A 16,187-nucleotide genomic window follows, 5' to 3' on the forward strand; every position below is an offset into this window, starting at 1 on the left:
CAATCAGAAGCAGCTATGCCAAAGGTGTGAAAAGTATCATTCGGGGTTCTGGACCAAATTTTGCAACAAGTGTAAAAGAAATGGTCATAGCGCGGCGAAGTGTGAGGTCTACGGACCAGGGGTTAATAGAACGAAAGGAACAAATGGTGTCGGAATGAGTAATGGCGGAGCAAGTAGTGTCGGAGCAAGTTATGCCAATGTAGTTTGTTATAAATGTGGAAAACCGGGCCACATTATTAGAAATTGCCCGAACCAGGAGAACACGAATGGACAAGGCCGCGGAAGAGTTTTCAATATTAATGCGGCAGAGGCACAGGAAGACCCGGAGCTTGTTACGGGTACGTTTCTTATTGACAATAAATATGCTTACGTTTTATTTGATTCGGGTGCGGATAGAAGCTATATGAGTAGAGATTTTTGTGCTAAATTAAGTTGTCCATTGACGCCTTTGGATAGTAAATTTTTGCTCGAATTAGCAAATGGTAAATTAATTTCAGTAGATAATATATGTCGGAATCGAGAAATTAAACTGGTTAGCGAAACATTTAAGATTGATTTGATACCAGTAGAGTTAGGGAGTTTTGATGTGATAATCGGTATGGACTGGTTGAAAGAAGTGAAAGCAGAGATCGTTTGTTACAAAAATGCAATTCGCATTATACGAGAAAAGGGAAAACCCTTAATGGTGTACGGAGAAAAGGGCAACACGAAGCTACATCTTATTAGTAATTTGAAGGCACAAAAACTAATAAGAAAAGGTTGCTATGCTGTTCTAGCACACGTCGAGAAAGTACAAAGTGAAGAAAAGAGCATCAATGATGTTCCCATTGCAAAAGAATTTCCCGATGTATTTCCGAAAGAATTACCGGGATTACCCCCACATCGATCCGTTGAATTTCAAATAGATCTTGTACCAGGAGCTGCACCAATAGCTCGTGCTCCTTACAAGCTCGCACCCAGCGAGATGAAAGAACTGCAAAGCCAATTACAAGAACTTTTAGAGCGTGGTTTCATTCGACCAAGCACATCACCGTGGGGAGCTCCTGTTTTGTTTGTCAAGAAGAAAGATGGTACATTCAGGTTGTGTATCGACTACCGAGAGTTGAACAAGCTTACCATCAAGAACCGCTACCCACTACCGAGAATCGACGACTTATTTGAACAACTACAAGGCTCGTCTGTTTATTCAAAGATTGACTTACGTTCCGGGTATCATCAAATGCGGGTGAAAGAAGATGATATTCCAAAGACTGCTTTCAGAACACGTTACGGTCATTACGAGTTTATGGTCATGCCGTTTGGTTTAACTAATGCACCAGCTGTGTTCATGGACCTTATGAATCGAGTGTGTGGACCATACCTTGACAAGTTTGTCATTGTTTTCATTGATGACATACTTATTTACTCAAAGAATGACCAAGAACACGGTGAACATTTTAGAAAGGTGTTAGAAGTATTGAGGAAGGAAGAATTGTACGCTAAATTTTCAAAGTGTGCATTTTGGTTGGAAGAAGTTCAATTCCTCGGTCACATAGTGAACAAAGAAGGTATTAAGGTAGATCCGGCAAAGATAGAAACTGTTGAAAAGTGGGAAACCCCGAAAACTCCGAAACACATACGCCAGTTTTTAGGACTAGCTGGTTACTACAGAAGGTTCATCCAAGACTTTTCCAGAATAGCAAAACCCTTGACTGCATTAACGCATAAAGGGAAGAAATTTGAATGGGATGATGAACAAGAGAAAGCGTTTCAGTTATTGAAGAAAAAGCTAACTACGGCACCTATATTGTCATTGCCTGAAGGGAATGATGATTTTGTGATTTATTGTGATGCATCAAAGCAAGGTCTCGGTTGTGTATTAATGCAACGAACGAAGGTAATTGCTTATGCGTCTAGACAATTGAAGATTCACGAACAAAATTATACGACGCATGATTTGGAATTAGGCGCGGTTGTTTTTGCATTAAAGACTTGGAGGCACTACTTATATGGGGTCAAAAGTATTATATATACCGACCACAAAAGTCTTCAACACATATTTAATCAGAAACAACTGAATATGAGGCAGCGTAGGTGGATTGAATTATTGAATGATTACGACTTTGAGATTCATTACCACCCGGGGAAGGCAAATGTGGTAGCCGATGCCTTGAGCAGGAAGGACAGAGAACCCATTCGAGTAAAATCTATGAATATAATGATTCATAATAACCTTACTACTCAAATAAAGGAGGCGCAACAAGGAGTTTTAAAAGAGGGAAATTTAAAGGATGAAATACCCAAAGGATCGGAGAAGCATCTTAATATTCGGGAAGACGGAACCCGGTATAGGGCTGAAAGAATTTGGGTACCAAAATTTGGAGATATGAGAGAAATGGTACTTAGAGAAGCTCATAAAACCAGATACTCAATACATCCTGGAACGGGGAAGATGTACAAGGATCTCAAGAAACATTTTTGGTGGCTGGGTATGAAAGCCGATGTTGCTAAATACGTAGGAGAATGTTTGACGTGTTCTAAGGTCAAAGCTGAGCATCAGAAACCATCAGGTCTACTTCAACAACCCGAAATCCCGGAATGGAAATGGGAAAACATTACCATGGATTTCATCACTAAATTACCAAGGACTGCAAGTAGTTTTGATACTATTTGGGTAATAGTTGATCGTCTCACCAAATCAGCACACTTCCTATCAATAAGAGAAGATGACAAGATGGAGAAGTTAGCACGACTGTATTTGAAGGAAGTCGTCTCCAGACATGGAATACCAATCTCTATTATCTCTGATAGGGATGGCAGATTTATTTCAAGATTCTGGCAGACATTACAGCAAGCATTAGGAACTCGTCTAGACATGAGTACTGCCTATCATCCACAAACTGATGGGCAGAGCGAAAGGACGATACAAACACTTAAAGACATGCTACGAGCATGTGTTATTGATTTCGAAAACAGTTGGGATCGACATCTACCGTTAGCAGAATTTTCCTACAACAACAGCTACCATTCAAGCATTGAGATGGTGCCGTTTGAAGCACTTTATGGTAGAAAGTGCAGGTCTCCGATTTGTTGGAGTGAAGTGGGGGATAGACAGATTACGGTTCCGGAGATTATACAAGAAACTACCGAGAAGATCATCCAAATTCAACAACGGTTGAAAACCGCCCAAAGTCGACAAAAGAGCTACGCTGACATTAAAAGAAAAGATATAGAATTTGAAATTGGAGAGATGGTCATGCTTAAAGTTGCACCTTGGAAAGGCGTTGTTCGATTTGGTAAACGAGGGAAATTAAATCCAAGGTATATTGGACCATTCAAGATTATTGATCGTGTCGGACCAGTAGCTTACCGACTTGAGTTACCTCAATAACTCGCGGTTGTACATAACACTTTCCACGTCTCGAATTTGAAGAAATGTTTTGCTAAAGAAGATCTCACTATTCCGTTAGATGAAATCCAAATCAACGAAAAACTCCAATTCATCGAAGAACCCGTCGAAATAATGGATCGTGAGGTTAAAAGACTTAAGCAAAACAAGATACCAATTGTTAAGGTTCGATCGAATGCTCGTATAGGACCCGAGTTCACCTGGGAGTTTGAAGATCAGATGAAGAAGAAATACCCGCATCTATTTCCAGAAGATTCGTCAACACCTTCAACAGCTTAAAATTTCGGGACGAAATTTATTTAACGGGTAGGTACTGTAGTGACCCGAACTTTTCCATGTTTATATATATTAGTTGAGATTGATATTTACATGATTAAATGTTTCCAACATGTTAAACAATCAAACTTGTTAAGACTTGATTAATTGAAATATGTTTCATATAGACAATTGACCACCCAAGTTGACCGGTGATTCACGAACGTTAACACTTGTAAAAACTATATGATGACATATATATGGATATATATATAGTTAACATGATACTATGATAAGTAAACATAACATTAAGTATATTAACAATGAACTACATATGTAAAAACAAGACTACTAACTTAATGATTTTTAAACGAGACATATATGTAACGATTATCGTTGTAAAGACATTTAATGTATATATATCATATTAAGAGATATTCATACATGATAATATCATGATAATATAATAATTTAAAATCTTATTTGATATTATAAACATTGGGTTAACAACATTTAACAAGATCGTTAACCTAAAGGTTTCAAAACAACACTTACATGTAACGACTAACGATGACTTAACGACTCAGTTAAAATGTATATACATGTAGTGTTTTAATATGTATTTATACACTTTTGAAAGACTTCAATACACTTATCAAAATACTTCTACTTAACAAAAATGCTTACAATTACATCCTCGTTCAGTTTCATCAACAATTCTACTCGTATGCACCCGTATTCGTACTCGTACAATACACAGCTTTTAGATGTATGTACTATTGGTATATACACTCCAATGATCAGCTCTTAGCAGCCCATGTGAGTCACCTAACACATGTAGGAATCATCATTTGGCAACTAGCATGAAATATCTCATAAAATTACAAAAATATGAGTAATCATTCATGACTTATTTACATGAAAACAAAATTACACATCCTTTATATCTAATCCATACACCAACGACCAAAAACACCTACAAACACTTTCATTCTTCAATTTTTTTCATCTAATTGATCTCTCTCAAGTTCTATCTTCAAGTTGTAAGTGTTCTTCATAAATTCTACAAGTTCTAGTTACATAAAATCAAGAATACTTTCAAGTTTGCTAGCTCACTTCCAATCTTGTAAGGTGATCATCCAACCTCAAGAAATCTTTGTTTCTTACAGTAGGTTATCATTCTAATACAAGGTTATAATCATATTCAAACTTTGGTTCAATTTCTATAACTATAACAATCTTATTTCAAGTGATGATCTTACTTGAACTTGTTTTCGTGTCATGATTCTGCTTCAAGAACTTCGAGCCATCCAAGGATCCGTTGAAGCTAGATCCATTTTTATATTTTCCAATAGGTTTATCCAAGGATCTTAAGGTAGTAATGATGTTCATAACATCATTCAATTCATACATATAAAGCTATCTTATTCGAAGGTTTAAACTTGTAATCACTAGAACATAGTTTAGTTAATTCTAAACTTGTTCGCAAACAAAAGTTAATCCTTCTAACTTGACTTTTAAAATTAACTAAACACATGTTCTATATCTATATGATATGCTAACTTAATGATTTAAAACCCGGAAACACGAAAAACACCGTAAAACCGGATTTACGCCGTCGTAGTAACACCGCGGGCTGTTTTGGTTTAGTTAATTAAAAACTATGATAAACTTTGATTTAAAAGTTGTTATTCTGATAAAATGATTTTTATTATGAACATGAAATTATATCCAAAAATTATGGTTAAACTCAAAGTGGAAGTATGTTTTCTAAAATGGTCATCTAGACGTCGTTCTTTCGACTGAAATGACTACCTTTACAAAAATGACTTGTAACTTATTTTTTTGACTATAAACCTATACTTTTTCTGTTTAGATTCATAAAATAGAGTTCAATATGAAACCATAGCAATTTGATTCACTCAAAACGGATTTAAAATGAAGAAGTTATGGGTAAAACAAGATTGGATAATTTTCTCATTTTAGCTACGTGAAAATTGGTAACAAATCTATTCCAACCATAACTTAATCAACTTGTATTGTATATTATGTAATCTTGAGATACCATAGACACGTATAAAATGTTTCGACCTATCATGTCGACACATCTATATATATTTCGGAACAACCATAGACACTCTATATGTGAATGTTGGAGTTAGTTATACAGGGTTGAGGTTGATTCCAAAATATATATAGTTTGAGTTGTGATCAATACTGAGATACGTATACACTGGGTCGTGGATTGATTCAAGAAAATATTTATCAATTTATTTCTGTACATCTAACTGTGGACAACTAGTTGTAGGTTACTAACGAGGACAGCTGACTTAATAAACTTAAAACATCAAAATATATTAAAAGTGTTGTAAATATATTTTGAACATACTTTGATATATATGTATATATTGTTATAGGTTCGTGAATCAACCAGTGGCCAAGTCTTACTTCCCGACGAAGTAAAAATCTGTGAAAGTGAGTTATAGTCCCACTTTTAAAATCTAATATTTTTGGGATGAGAATACATGCAGGTTTTATAAATGATTTACAAAATAGACACAAGTACGTGAAACTACATTCTATGGTTGAATTATCAAAATCGAATATGCCCCTTTTTATTAAGTCTGGTAATCTAAGAATTAGGGAATAGACACCCTAATTGACGCAAATCCTAAAGATAGATCTATTGGGCCTAACAAACCCTATCCAAAGTACCGGATGCTTTAGTACTTCGAAATTTATATCATATCCGAAGGGTGTCCCGGAATGATGGGGATATTCTTATATATGCATCTTGTTAATGTCGGTTACCAGGTGTTCACCATATGAATGATTTTTATCTCTATGTATGGGATGTGTATTGAAATATGAAATCTTGTGGTCTATTATTATGATTTGATATATATAGGTTAAACCTATAACTCACCAACATTTTTGTTGACGTTTTAAGCATGTTTATTCTCAGGTGATTATTAAGAGCTTCCGCTGTCGCATACTTAAATAAGGATGAGATTTGGAGTCCATGCTTGTATGATATTGTGTAAAAACTGCATTCAAGAAACTTATTTTGTTGTAACATATTTGTATTGTAAACCATTATGTAATGGTCGTGTGTAAACAGGATATTTTAGATTATCATTATTTGATAATCTACGTAAAGCTTTTTAAACCTTTATTGATGAAATAAAGGTTATGGTTTGTTTTAAAATGAATGCAGTCTTTGAAAAACGTCTCATATAGAGGTCTAAACCTCGCAACGAAATCAATTAATATGGAACGTTTTTAATCAATAAGAACGGGACATTCACATCAAGTGCTTGAATGCTGACCACAGTAGTGCGTAAGCATCATCTTGTCCCACTTGCTCTAGATAGGTATTCCACCATGTTAACGCAAAACCTGTGAAGGTATGCGTAGCGTACTTCACTTTGTCCTTTTCAGTACACTTACTTATGGCGAACACCGATTCGACCTTCTCGCTCCACCGTTTCAATCCGATTGGTCCTTCAGTTCCATCAAATTCTAAAGGTTTGCAGGCAGTGAATTCTTTGTAGGTGCATCCTACACGATTTCCTGTACTGCTAGATCTAAGGTTATTGTTGGTATGTAGCGCAGCCTGTACTGCGGCTATGTTTGAAGTAAGAAAGGCACGAAATTCCTCTTCGCTCATATTCAAGGTGTGTCGAGTAGTCGGTGCCATTTCCTTCAAAATAGTCAAATGAAACGAGTTAATCATATAGAATATCAAGAGTAGTCAATAGTATTTCGTAGCGTAATATGAACTTATTTATAAAAGCTCTTTCTTCATATTAGCGTTTTATACTCTTTAATTCAGGTAGTACCTACCCGTTAAGTTCATACTTAGTAGCTAACATACCATTTCAACTACTACAATTCTATATGAAAAACTTATCACAAAAAAAAAAAATATCATATTCAAACCTTTATACAATAACTTGCAAACTTAAAATACCGCTTTTTTTTACATATAGCATGAAATATAGCACATAAAACTTTGATACAAAGTAGTTGCGAAGATAATTCTAGTTAATAAATAAGGCGTTCAGCAAAGGCAATAAAGACACGTAATTCATACGTCTAGAAACAAGTCATGCATTCTGGTTTTACTAATACCACTTCCCATCCTTAGTTTTGTGGAACATAACCGTTGTGACCGATAGTAAGACAACGTGTTGTAACGTCATCAAAAGGATGAAGGTTACATAATGTCCAACAGTCCCGTAACAATCTAAAAACCTCATTTCTTACCCCAATTACCGACTTCGTCACTTGTGGGAACGTTTTGTTTAATAGTTGTAGCCCGATGTTCTTGTTCTCACTTTGGTGAGAAGCGAACATTACTAACCCGTAAGCATAACATGCTTCTTTATGTTGCATGTTAGCCGCTTTTTCTAAATCACGAAGTCCTATATTCGGATATATTGAGTCAAAATAATTTCTTAACCCGTTGCGTAAAATAGCATTTGGGTTCCCCGCAATATATGCGTCAAAGTAAACACATCGTAACTTATGGATTTCCCAATGTGATATCCCCCATCTTTCGAACGCAAGCCTTTTATAAATCAAGGCATTCTTGGAACGTTCTTCGAATGTCTTACAAACTGATCTCGCCTTAAATAGTTGTGCCGAGGAATTCTGACCGACTCTAGACAAGATTTCATCAATCATGTCTCCGGGTAGGTCTCTTAAAATATTGGATTGTCTATCCATTTTGTGTTTTTATACTGTAAAATAGACAAGAGTTAGATTCATAAAAAAAAAATACTTATTAATACAAGCAATTTTTACATAGATCATAAAGCATAAGCACACTATATTACATATATTACACCACACGAATACAACTATCTTATTCCAACTCGCTCATTTCTTCTTGTTCAGTTTTGGTTCATTTTGCCAAGTTTCTAGGGATATATGATGTTCCCCTAATACGAGCCGTCGTTGTCCACATTGGTTTAGAAAAACCTGGTGGTTTAGAGGTTCCCGGGTCATTGTTACAACTTAAGGACTTCGGGGGTTGACGATACATATAAAGTTCATCGGGGTTGGAATTAGATTTCTCTATTTTTATGCCCTTTCCCTTATTGTTCTCTTTTGCCTTATTAAATTGTGTCAGGGTAATTTCTATAACATCATCGGAATCCTTGTCGGGATCTGATTCATCGGAGAATTGGTAATCCTCCCAATACTTTGCTTCCTTGGCGGAAACACCATTGACCATAATTAACTTTGGTCGGTTGGTTGAGGATTTTCTTCTACTTAACCGTTTTATTATTTCCCCCACTGGTTCTATTTCTTCTTCCGGTTCCGATTCTTCTTCCAATTCCGATTCTTCTTCCGGTTCCGACTCTTCTTCCGGTTCCTCTTCGGGAACTTGTGAATCAGTCCACGAATCATTCCAAATTACATTTGACTCTTCATTATTATTAGGTGAGTCAATGGGACTTATTCTAGAGGTAGACATCTATCACATAATATCAAACGCGTTAAGAGATTAATATATCACATAATATTCACATGTTAAAAATATATAGTTTCCAACAAAATTTGTTAAGCAATCATTTTTCAAGTAAACACGGTCGAAGTCCAGACTCACTAATGCATCCTAACAAACTCGATAAGACACACTAATGCAAAATTCTGGTTCTCTAAGACCAACGCTCTGATACCAACTGAAATGTCCCGTTCTTATTGATTAAAAACGTTCCATATTAATTGATTTCGTTGTGAGGTTTTGACCTCTATACGAGAAATTTTTTTTCAAAGACTGCATTCATTTTTAAAACAAACCATAACCTTTATTTCATAAATAAAGGTTTAAAAAGCTTTACGTAGATTATCAAATAATGATAATCTAAAATATCCTGTTTACACACGACCATTACATAATGGTTTACAATACAAATATGTTACATCGAAATCAGTTTCTTGAATGCAGTTTTTACACAATATCATACAAACATGGACTCCAAATCTTGTCCTTATTTTAGTATGCAACAGCGGAAGCTCTTAGTATTCACCTGAGAATAAACATGCTTTAAACGTCAACAAAAATGTTGGTGAGTTATAGGTTTAACCTATATATATCAAATCATAACAATAGACCACAAGATTTCATATTTCAATACACATCCCATACATAGAGATAAAAATCATTCATAAGGCGAACACCTTGTAGTGACCAGAACTTTTCCATGTTTATATATATATATATTAAATGAAATTATTATTTACGTGATTAAGTGTTTCCAACATGTTAAGCAATCAAACTTGTTAAGACTTGATTAATTGAAATAGGTTGCATATAGACAATTGACCACCCAAGTTGACTGGTGATCCACGAACGTTAAAACTTGTAAAAACTATACGATGACATATATATGGTTATATATATAGTTAACATGATTTTATTATAAGTATGTATCTCATTAGGTATTTTAACAATGAGTTATATACATAAAAATGAGACTATTAATTTAAGAAACTCGAAAACGATATATATAACGATTATCGTTATAACAACGTCTTACTAGGTACATATGAATCATATTAAGATATTGATACACTTGGTTAATTATGTTAAATGATAAGTAAATATATTATTAAGTGTATTAACAATGAAATACATATGTAAAAATAAGACTACTAACTTAATGATTTCGAAACGAGACATATATGCAACGATTATCGTTGTAACGACATTTAACTGTATATATATCATACTAAGATATATTATATATCATAATATCATGATAATATAACAATTTAACATCTCATTTGTTATAATAAATAATGGGTTAACAACATTCAACAAGATCGTTAACCTAAAGGTTTCAAAACAACATTTACATGTAACGACTAACGATGACTTAACGACTCAGTTAAAATGTATATACATGTAGTGTTTTAATATGTATTCATACAATTTTGAAAGACTTCAAGACACTTATCAAAATACTTCTACTTAACAAAAATGCTTACAATTACATCCTCGTTCAGTTTCATCAACAATTCTACCCGTATGCACCCGTATTCGTACTCGTACAATACACAGCTTTTAGATGTAGGTACTATTACACTCCAATGATTAGCTCTTAGCAGCCCGTGTGAGTCACCTAACACATGTGGGAACCATCATTTTGAAATGCCCCGTCCTAATCCATCTGGACGAAGTCATCAACATTTGATTCCAGAGCGATGATCGACTCCAAGTAATGTCCTTAAAATGAGCAAATGCACAGCGGAAGATTTCTTTCATACCTGAGAATAAACATGCTTTCAAGTGTCAACCAAAAGGTTGGTGAGTTCATTAGTTTATCATAAATAATCATTTCATAATTTTAATAGACCACAAGATTTTATATTTCCAATTCTCATAAATAAACGTCCCATGCATAGAGACAAAAATATCATTCATATGGATTGAACACCTGGTAACCGACATTCACAATATGCATATAAGAATATCCCCCATCATTCTGGGATCCTCCTTCGGACATGATATAAATTTCGAAGTACTAAAGCATCCGGTACTTTGGATGGGGCTTGTTGGGCCCGATAGATCTATCTTTAGAGTTCGCGTCAATTCGGGTGTCTGTTCCCTAATTCTTAGATTACCAGACTTAATAAAAAGGGGCATATTCGATTTCGATCATTCAACCATATAATGAAGTTTCAATTACTTGTGTCTATTTCGTAAAACAGTTATAAAAACAGCGCATGTATTCTCAGTCCAAAAAATATATATATTGCAAAAGCATTTAAAAAGGGATTAATGAAACTCACCTAATGTATTTTGTAGTAAAAATACATAGAACGACATTGAACAAGTATAGGGTTGGCCTCGGATTCACGAACCTATAACATTTGTGTATATATATTAATACACATAATCGTAATCGAATAAATATATATAACTTTCTTAGTTATATCGTTTTTATGTTAATTTATATGTGCTATGTATTTATTATATATATTTTAACTAAATAAGATATTAAGTTTGTTATGTTGTATATATTAATTATATTTATATATTTATATATATATGTAAATCATTTGTTTGTTAAGACGGTATTTTAATAATACTAAGATAATATTTGAAGTAATATAATGACAATACTAATATTAAATATAATGATAACATTAGTAGTTTTAATAAGATTGATAATTTAATAATAATGGTAAATAAATTAATAATTTTGATATCATTTCATAATACTTAATAATAATAATTATTATAGCAATTTCATTACTTGTGATAATATTAATAACAATACTTATGTTAATCATAATCAAAATCTTCACGTTAAATTTCTAAACCAATAATTAAAGCTTGTATAACATCGCTTTGTAATCCTAATCATAATAGTAATAATGATAATAATATTTATAAAAAAAAATAGTAATCCTAATACTAATGATAATAATAATCATGTTATTAGTATTTAGGGAAAACATCAATTAATCATAACAACAACAATAATAATAACAATATAATAATAACAAATATAAGATAACTACCTCAATAATAAGCTTTCTAAAAAAAAAAGTACGCCACTGCCCAGGCTCGAACTCGCGAACCTTCGAATGATGCAAACACCCTAGACCATCCATCCATTCTTACTTTTATATCTTTAATCACAGCTTAATTTATATAATTTTTTTTACTTCAGCCCATCAGAAATTTCTCTCCATTAATCGACTTTTTGGGCTGGCCTTCATTTAAACAGCCCAAGTGTGGCTATGGCCCAATCTTTACAGCTGCTATTTGTTGAAAAAAAAGAAAAATACGACGTAGCCAAGTTTCGAACACAGGATCACTCGCCTACTAAACACCCACTTAAACCATCGAACCATCATGTTACTTCTTGTTATACTCTGAACGTTTAATTTATTTAACATATACTAATTATTTATCATTTTCTCATTGCCTAGCATCACCATTATCATCAATATTTTTAACATCGAAATTATTATTATCATATCGTTCGCCATCACAGCATCATCTTATTCATAAACACCTTCATCGTGATATATCATCATACCACATCTTTATTTTTCTATTACATAAAATCACGATCAACATCGACCTCATCATCAACGATGGCGATATGTTCAACCCGTAACAGAAACAGAAAAATAATAGTAGTAGCAACAGGTAATGAGTGTAGCAGTTGTGGTGATTTGGTGGTGGATTACAGTGGTTGAAACCTAAATATACGAGTAGTCAACAGAAGGTAAAGATCACTAAAATAGTGGTGGTTATGATGGTTTTTGAGTGGTAATTTTGGGTTGTAAAACAGCCGACTTACAATGGTTATTTGACGGTGGATTCGGGGCTGGAGAACAGCAGAGATGGTGGTCAAATGGTGGCCGAAGAATTGAAGGATGGTGGTGATACCGGTGGTTGTTGAGCTTAGAAACCTAACCACAGTAGTATTAGGTGTAACTTAAATATGATGATGTGGTTATGGGTGTTCTCGATATAAATAGCAAGGAAGTAGATTAAGCAGCTTGCAGGTTATGGTGGTGGTGATCGATGTTCACGAAATAAAAAAAAATGGAGGTGAGAGAGAGATATAGTGAGTTAGAGAGAGAGTGAGATGGAGGTTGTGGTTTAAACGGTGAGGAAAGTGGTTGGTGATGATGTCCGTTTAATTGATGGTGGTTATGACCCACGATGGTTAGGTGATGGGTTTAGGGAGGATGGTGGTGGTGTTTAGACAAACAAAGGAAGCTTGAAGGGGTAGGTGATGTGTGATGGTGTTTCTCGGTTTCAACCAAACCGAGAGTATGGTGAGGATGTCAAGGGTGATGGCGGTTCAACGGAGATGGTGATCGGGCATGGTGGTGGTGGCTCGATGTGAAGGTGGTAGCCATCATGATTGAATGAGTGTTGAGTGGTCGTTGATTGAAAGAGATTGGTTTTGGGTTCTTGGTTCAAAACAATAAAAGATGGTGATGGTGTTATACACATCTCACATCTTTATATATAACTGTGATGTAATTTTAATAATAATAAAATAACTATAATAATAATATAATAATAATTAATATATAATATAATCATACCATGTGATGGATGGGATATGAATTGGCAATAATACAGAGTACACAGCAACTTTATGTGCCGACAGTTGTCACGGGAACGCAATATCGTGCCCATTGCTAAACAGTTAACGTATAAAAGTGTTCCTAAAAATCTCAAATTTTTAGTTTAAATATAATTAATTATTTCACTCATTACCTGTTTGAAACCTGATCAAAAAGGTTTGATAATTGTTTATTTTCTGTTCCAATTTATGTGTACGGAGTACTAATATTTAATCTTAAAAATGTAAAAATATTTATAAGAAATCTAAAATCTTCGTAATCAATTTACAGTCCAACTTTTATCTTAATCATTCATGAACATGTATTAGATCTATATTAAAACTAACGAAACGTCAACCGTGTGTTACTGACGTTTACTAATTAGGCTCGAAATCAGTTATTTTTAATATATCCTCTTTCTATATGCAAATAGTTTTAAATAGCAAGTTTTTAACTACTAAAATAAATATATTATATATTTTTTAATATAATTATATATATTTACAAGAAATATTTACTTATATATCTATACATTTATAATAATAGCTTTCATTACATTGCATAATATTTTACATATTTATTTTCAACAATTAAATCATATATTATCTCATATAGTATTTCAAATTATTATATCTATACATATATATATATATATATATATATATATATATATATATATATATATATATATATATATATATATATATATATAAATGTACATGTATTTATTTACAACTAGTTGTTCGTGAATCGTCGAGAACAGTCGAAGGTCAATTGAATATATGAACCTAGTTTCAAAGTTTTCGAGATTCAACATCACAGACTTTGCTTATCGTGTCGGAACATATAAAGATTAAGTTTAAATTTGGTCGAAAATTCCCGGGTCGTCACAGTACCTACCCGTTAAAGAAATTTCGTCCCGAAATTTGAGTGTGGTCGTCATGGCTAACAATAAAAATGTTTTCATGACGAATATGAGTCAATAATTAAAGTTTTATCACCATCAGGTGATTTGAATAAAAACAACTCAATTATTCGAAGCGTACGAGTGAAATTATCACAAAAGATTGAATTAGGATAAGTAAAGATTCGTCGTAACTTTTGACAGAGTCAGGGTTGAATTTTGAAAGTAAGATGCATCTTAACTTTTGACGTAGTCACGATTGAATTTAGAAAACAGGATGCGTCTTAACTTTTGACGTTGTTTTGGTTGAATTCTGGAATTCAAGGGATTTGAAGAAAATCTTCGAAATCGAAAAGATTTGATTCTTCGGGAAATTACGATCTCTATAATTAAATACCGTGATCTGCCTCGATTACTCTGTCTGATATTTCCATTATAAATCAAACTCTTCCGTTTCATTATTCTCATCATTCCTATACTTTCTTTCTTAGTTCATACATCCAAAAGATTGTGAAATGCTTAATCCCGTTCTAATCTTTGATATTTTCTTAATTATCATTTCTGTCATCCTTCTTTTCAATCTTCCATCAGAAGAATCTGTTTACTCCTACTATTACCTTGGGGTACTACTATTCTTAATTATATCATGTCTTTATATTGTTATTCGTATTTATATTCACGGTTTGTAACCTCCGTGTTGTTATCGAGCTTTATATTTTCTCTTATATTTTGGAGCTTTGTCCCTTCGTTTCTTCTTCTTGCAATTAAACACCGCTGGTAATGGTTCAGAATTCGTAGATATAATCTTCGGAATGAATATTGTTAATGTTCTAAGAAGGAAATAGTAATGGCACGGTTTGATTTGTCAAATTACCAGAATCTCTGAGAATCGAACTATCAAGAATATATTTTCTTGATATGTTCGGAGGTGAAGTAGAATGAAGAAGTTATGTAACATGGCACCTGATGAAGTTATGGTCTGTGAATCATCAAATTTCATTAGAAACTCAGCATGACTTAATGTAATATAATCACGTTGATCAAGTGTCATTATATTATACTAACTCATGCATCAGTTCCCAACATTACTTCAAAAACATTCATATTTTAAGTTCGAAAGTTTACAGAATATAGAAACTAACAGTTTCTATATGATGTAACACTGTAGCACAAAAAGATAAATGATTTCAGATAAGAATAGTTATGAAGATATCTTCAGAAATATGGAGGATATTTATAAATGGATATACGATGATATCTTGGAATTTCTAATATCGATGGATGATGAAGGAGATTTATTCGTAAGGGTTTAGATTCGGAAGCAAGGTATTCGTTAAAGATTTCATCAGAAACAGAATCATTTGGATTCTTTGAAGTCAAACTTATTCCTTGTGATTTGTCCACGGCTTCCTTCATAGTTTCGCATGATCCGCTTTTCGGTACTAAATTTTCTATTGAATGTTTCCAATATAATGTTACACAGGAAGCACGAAGAGGTATATAATTTCGGACGAGAGTATTTATGAA

This window comes from Rutidosis leptorrhynchoides, chromosome 11 (genome assembly GCF_046630445.1).
Source record: "Rutidosis leptorrhynchoides isolate AG116_Rl617_1_P2 chromosome 11, CSIRO_AGI_Rlap_v1, whole genome shotgun sequence".
In the NCBI taxonomy this organism is placed as follows: domain Eukaryota; kingdom Viridiplantae; phylum Streptophyta; class Magnoliopsida; order Asterales; family Asteraceae; genus Rutidosis; species Rutidosis leptorrhynchoides.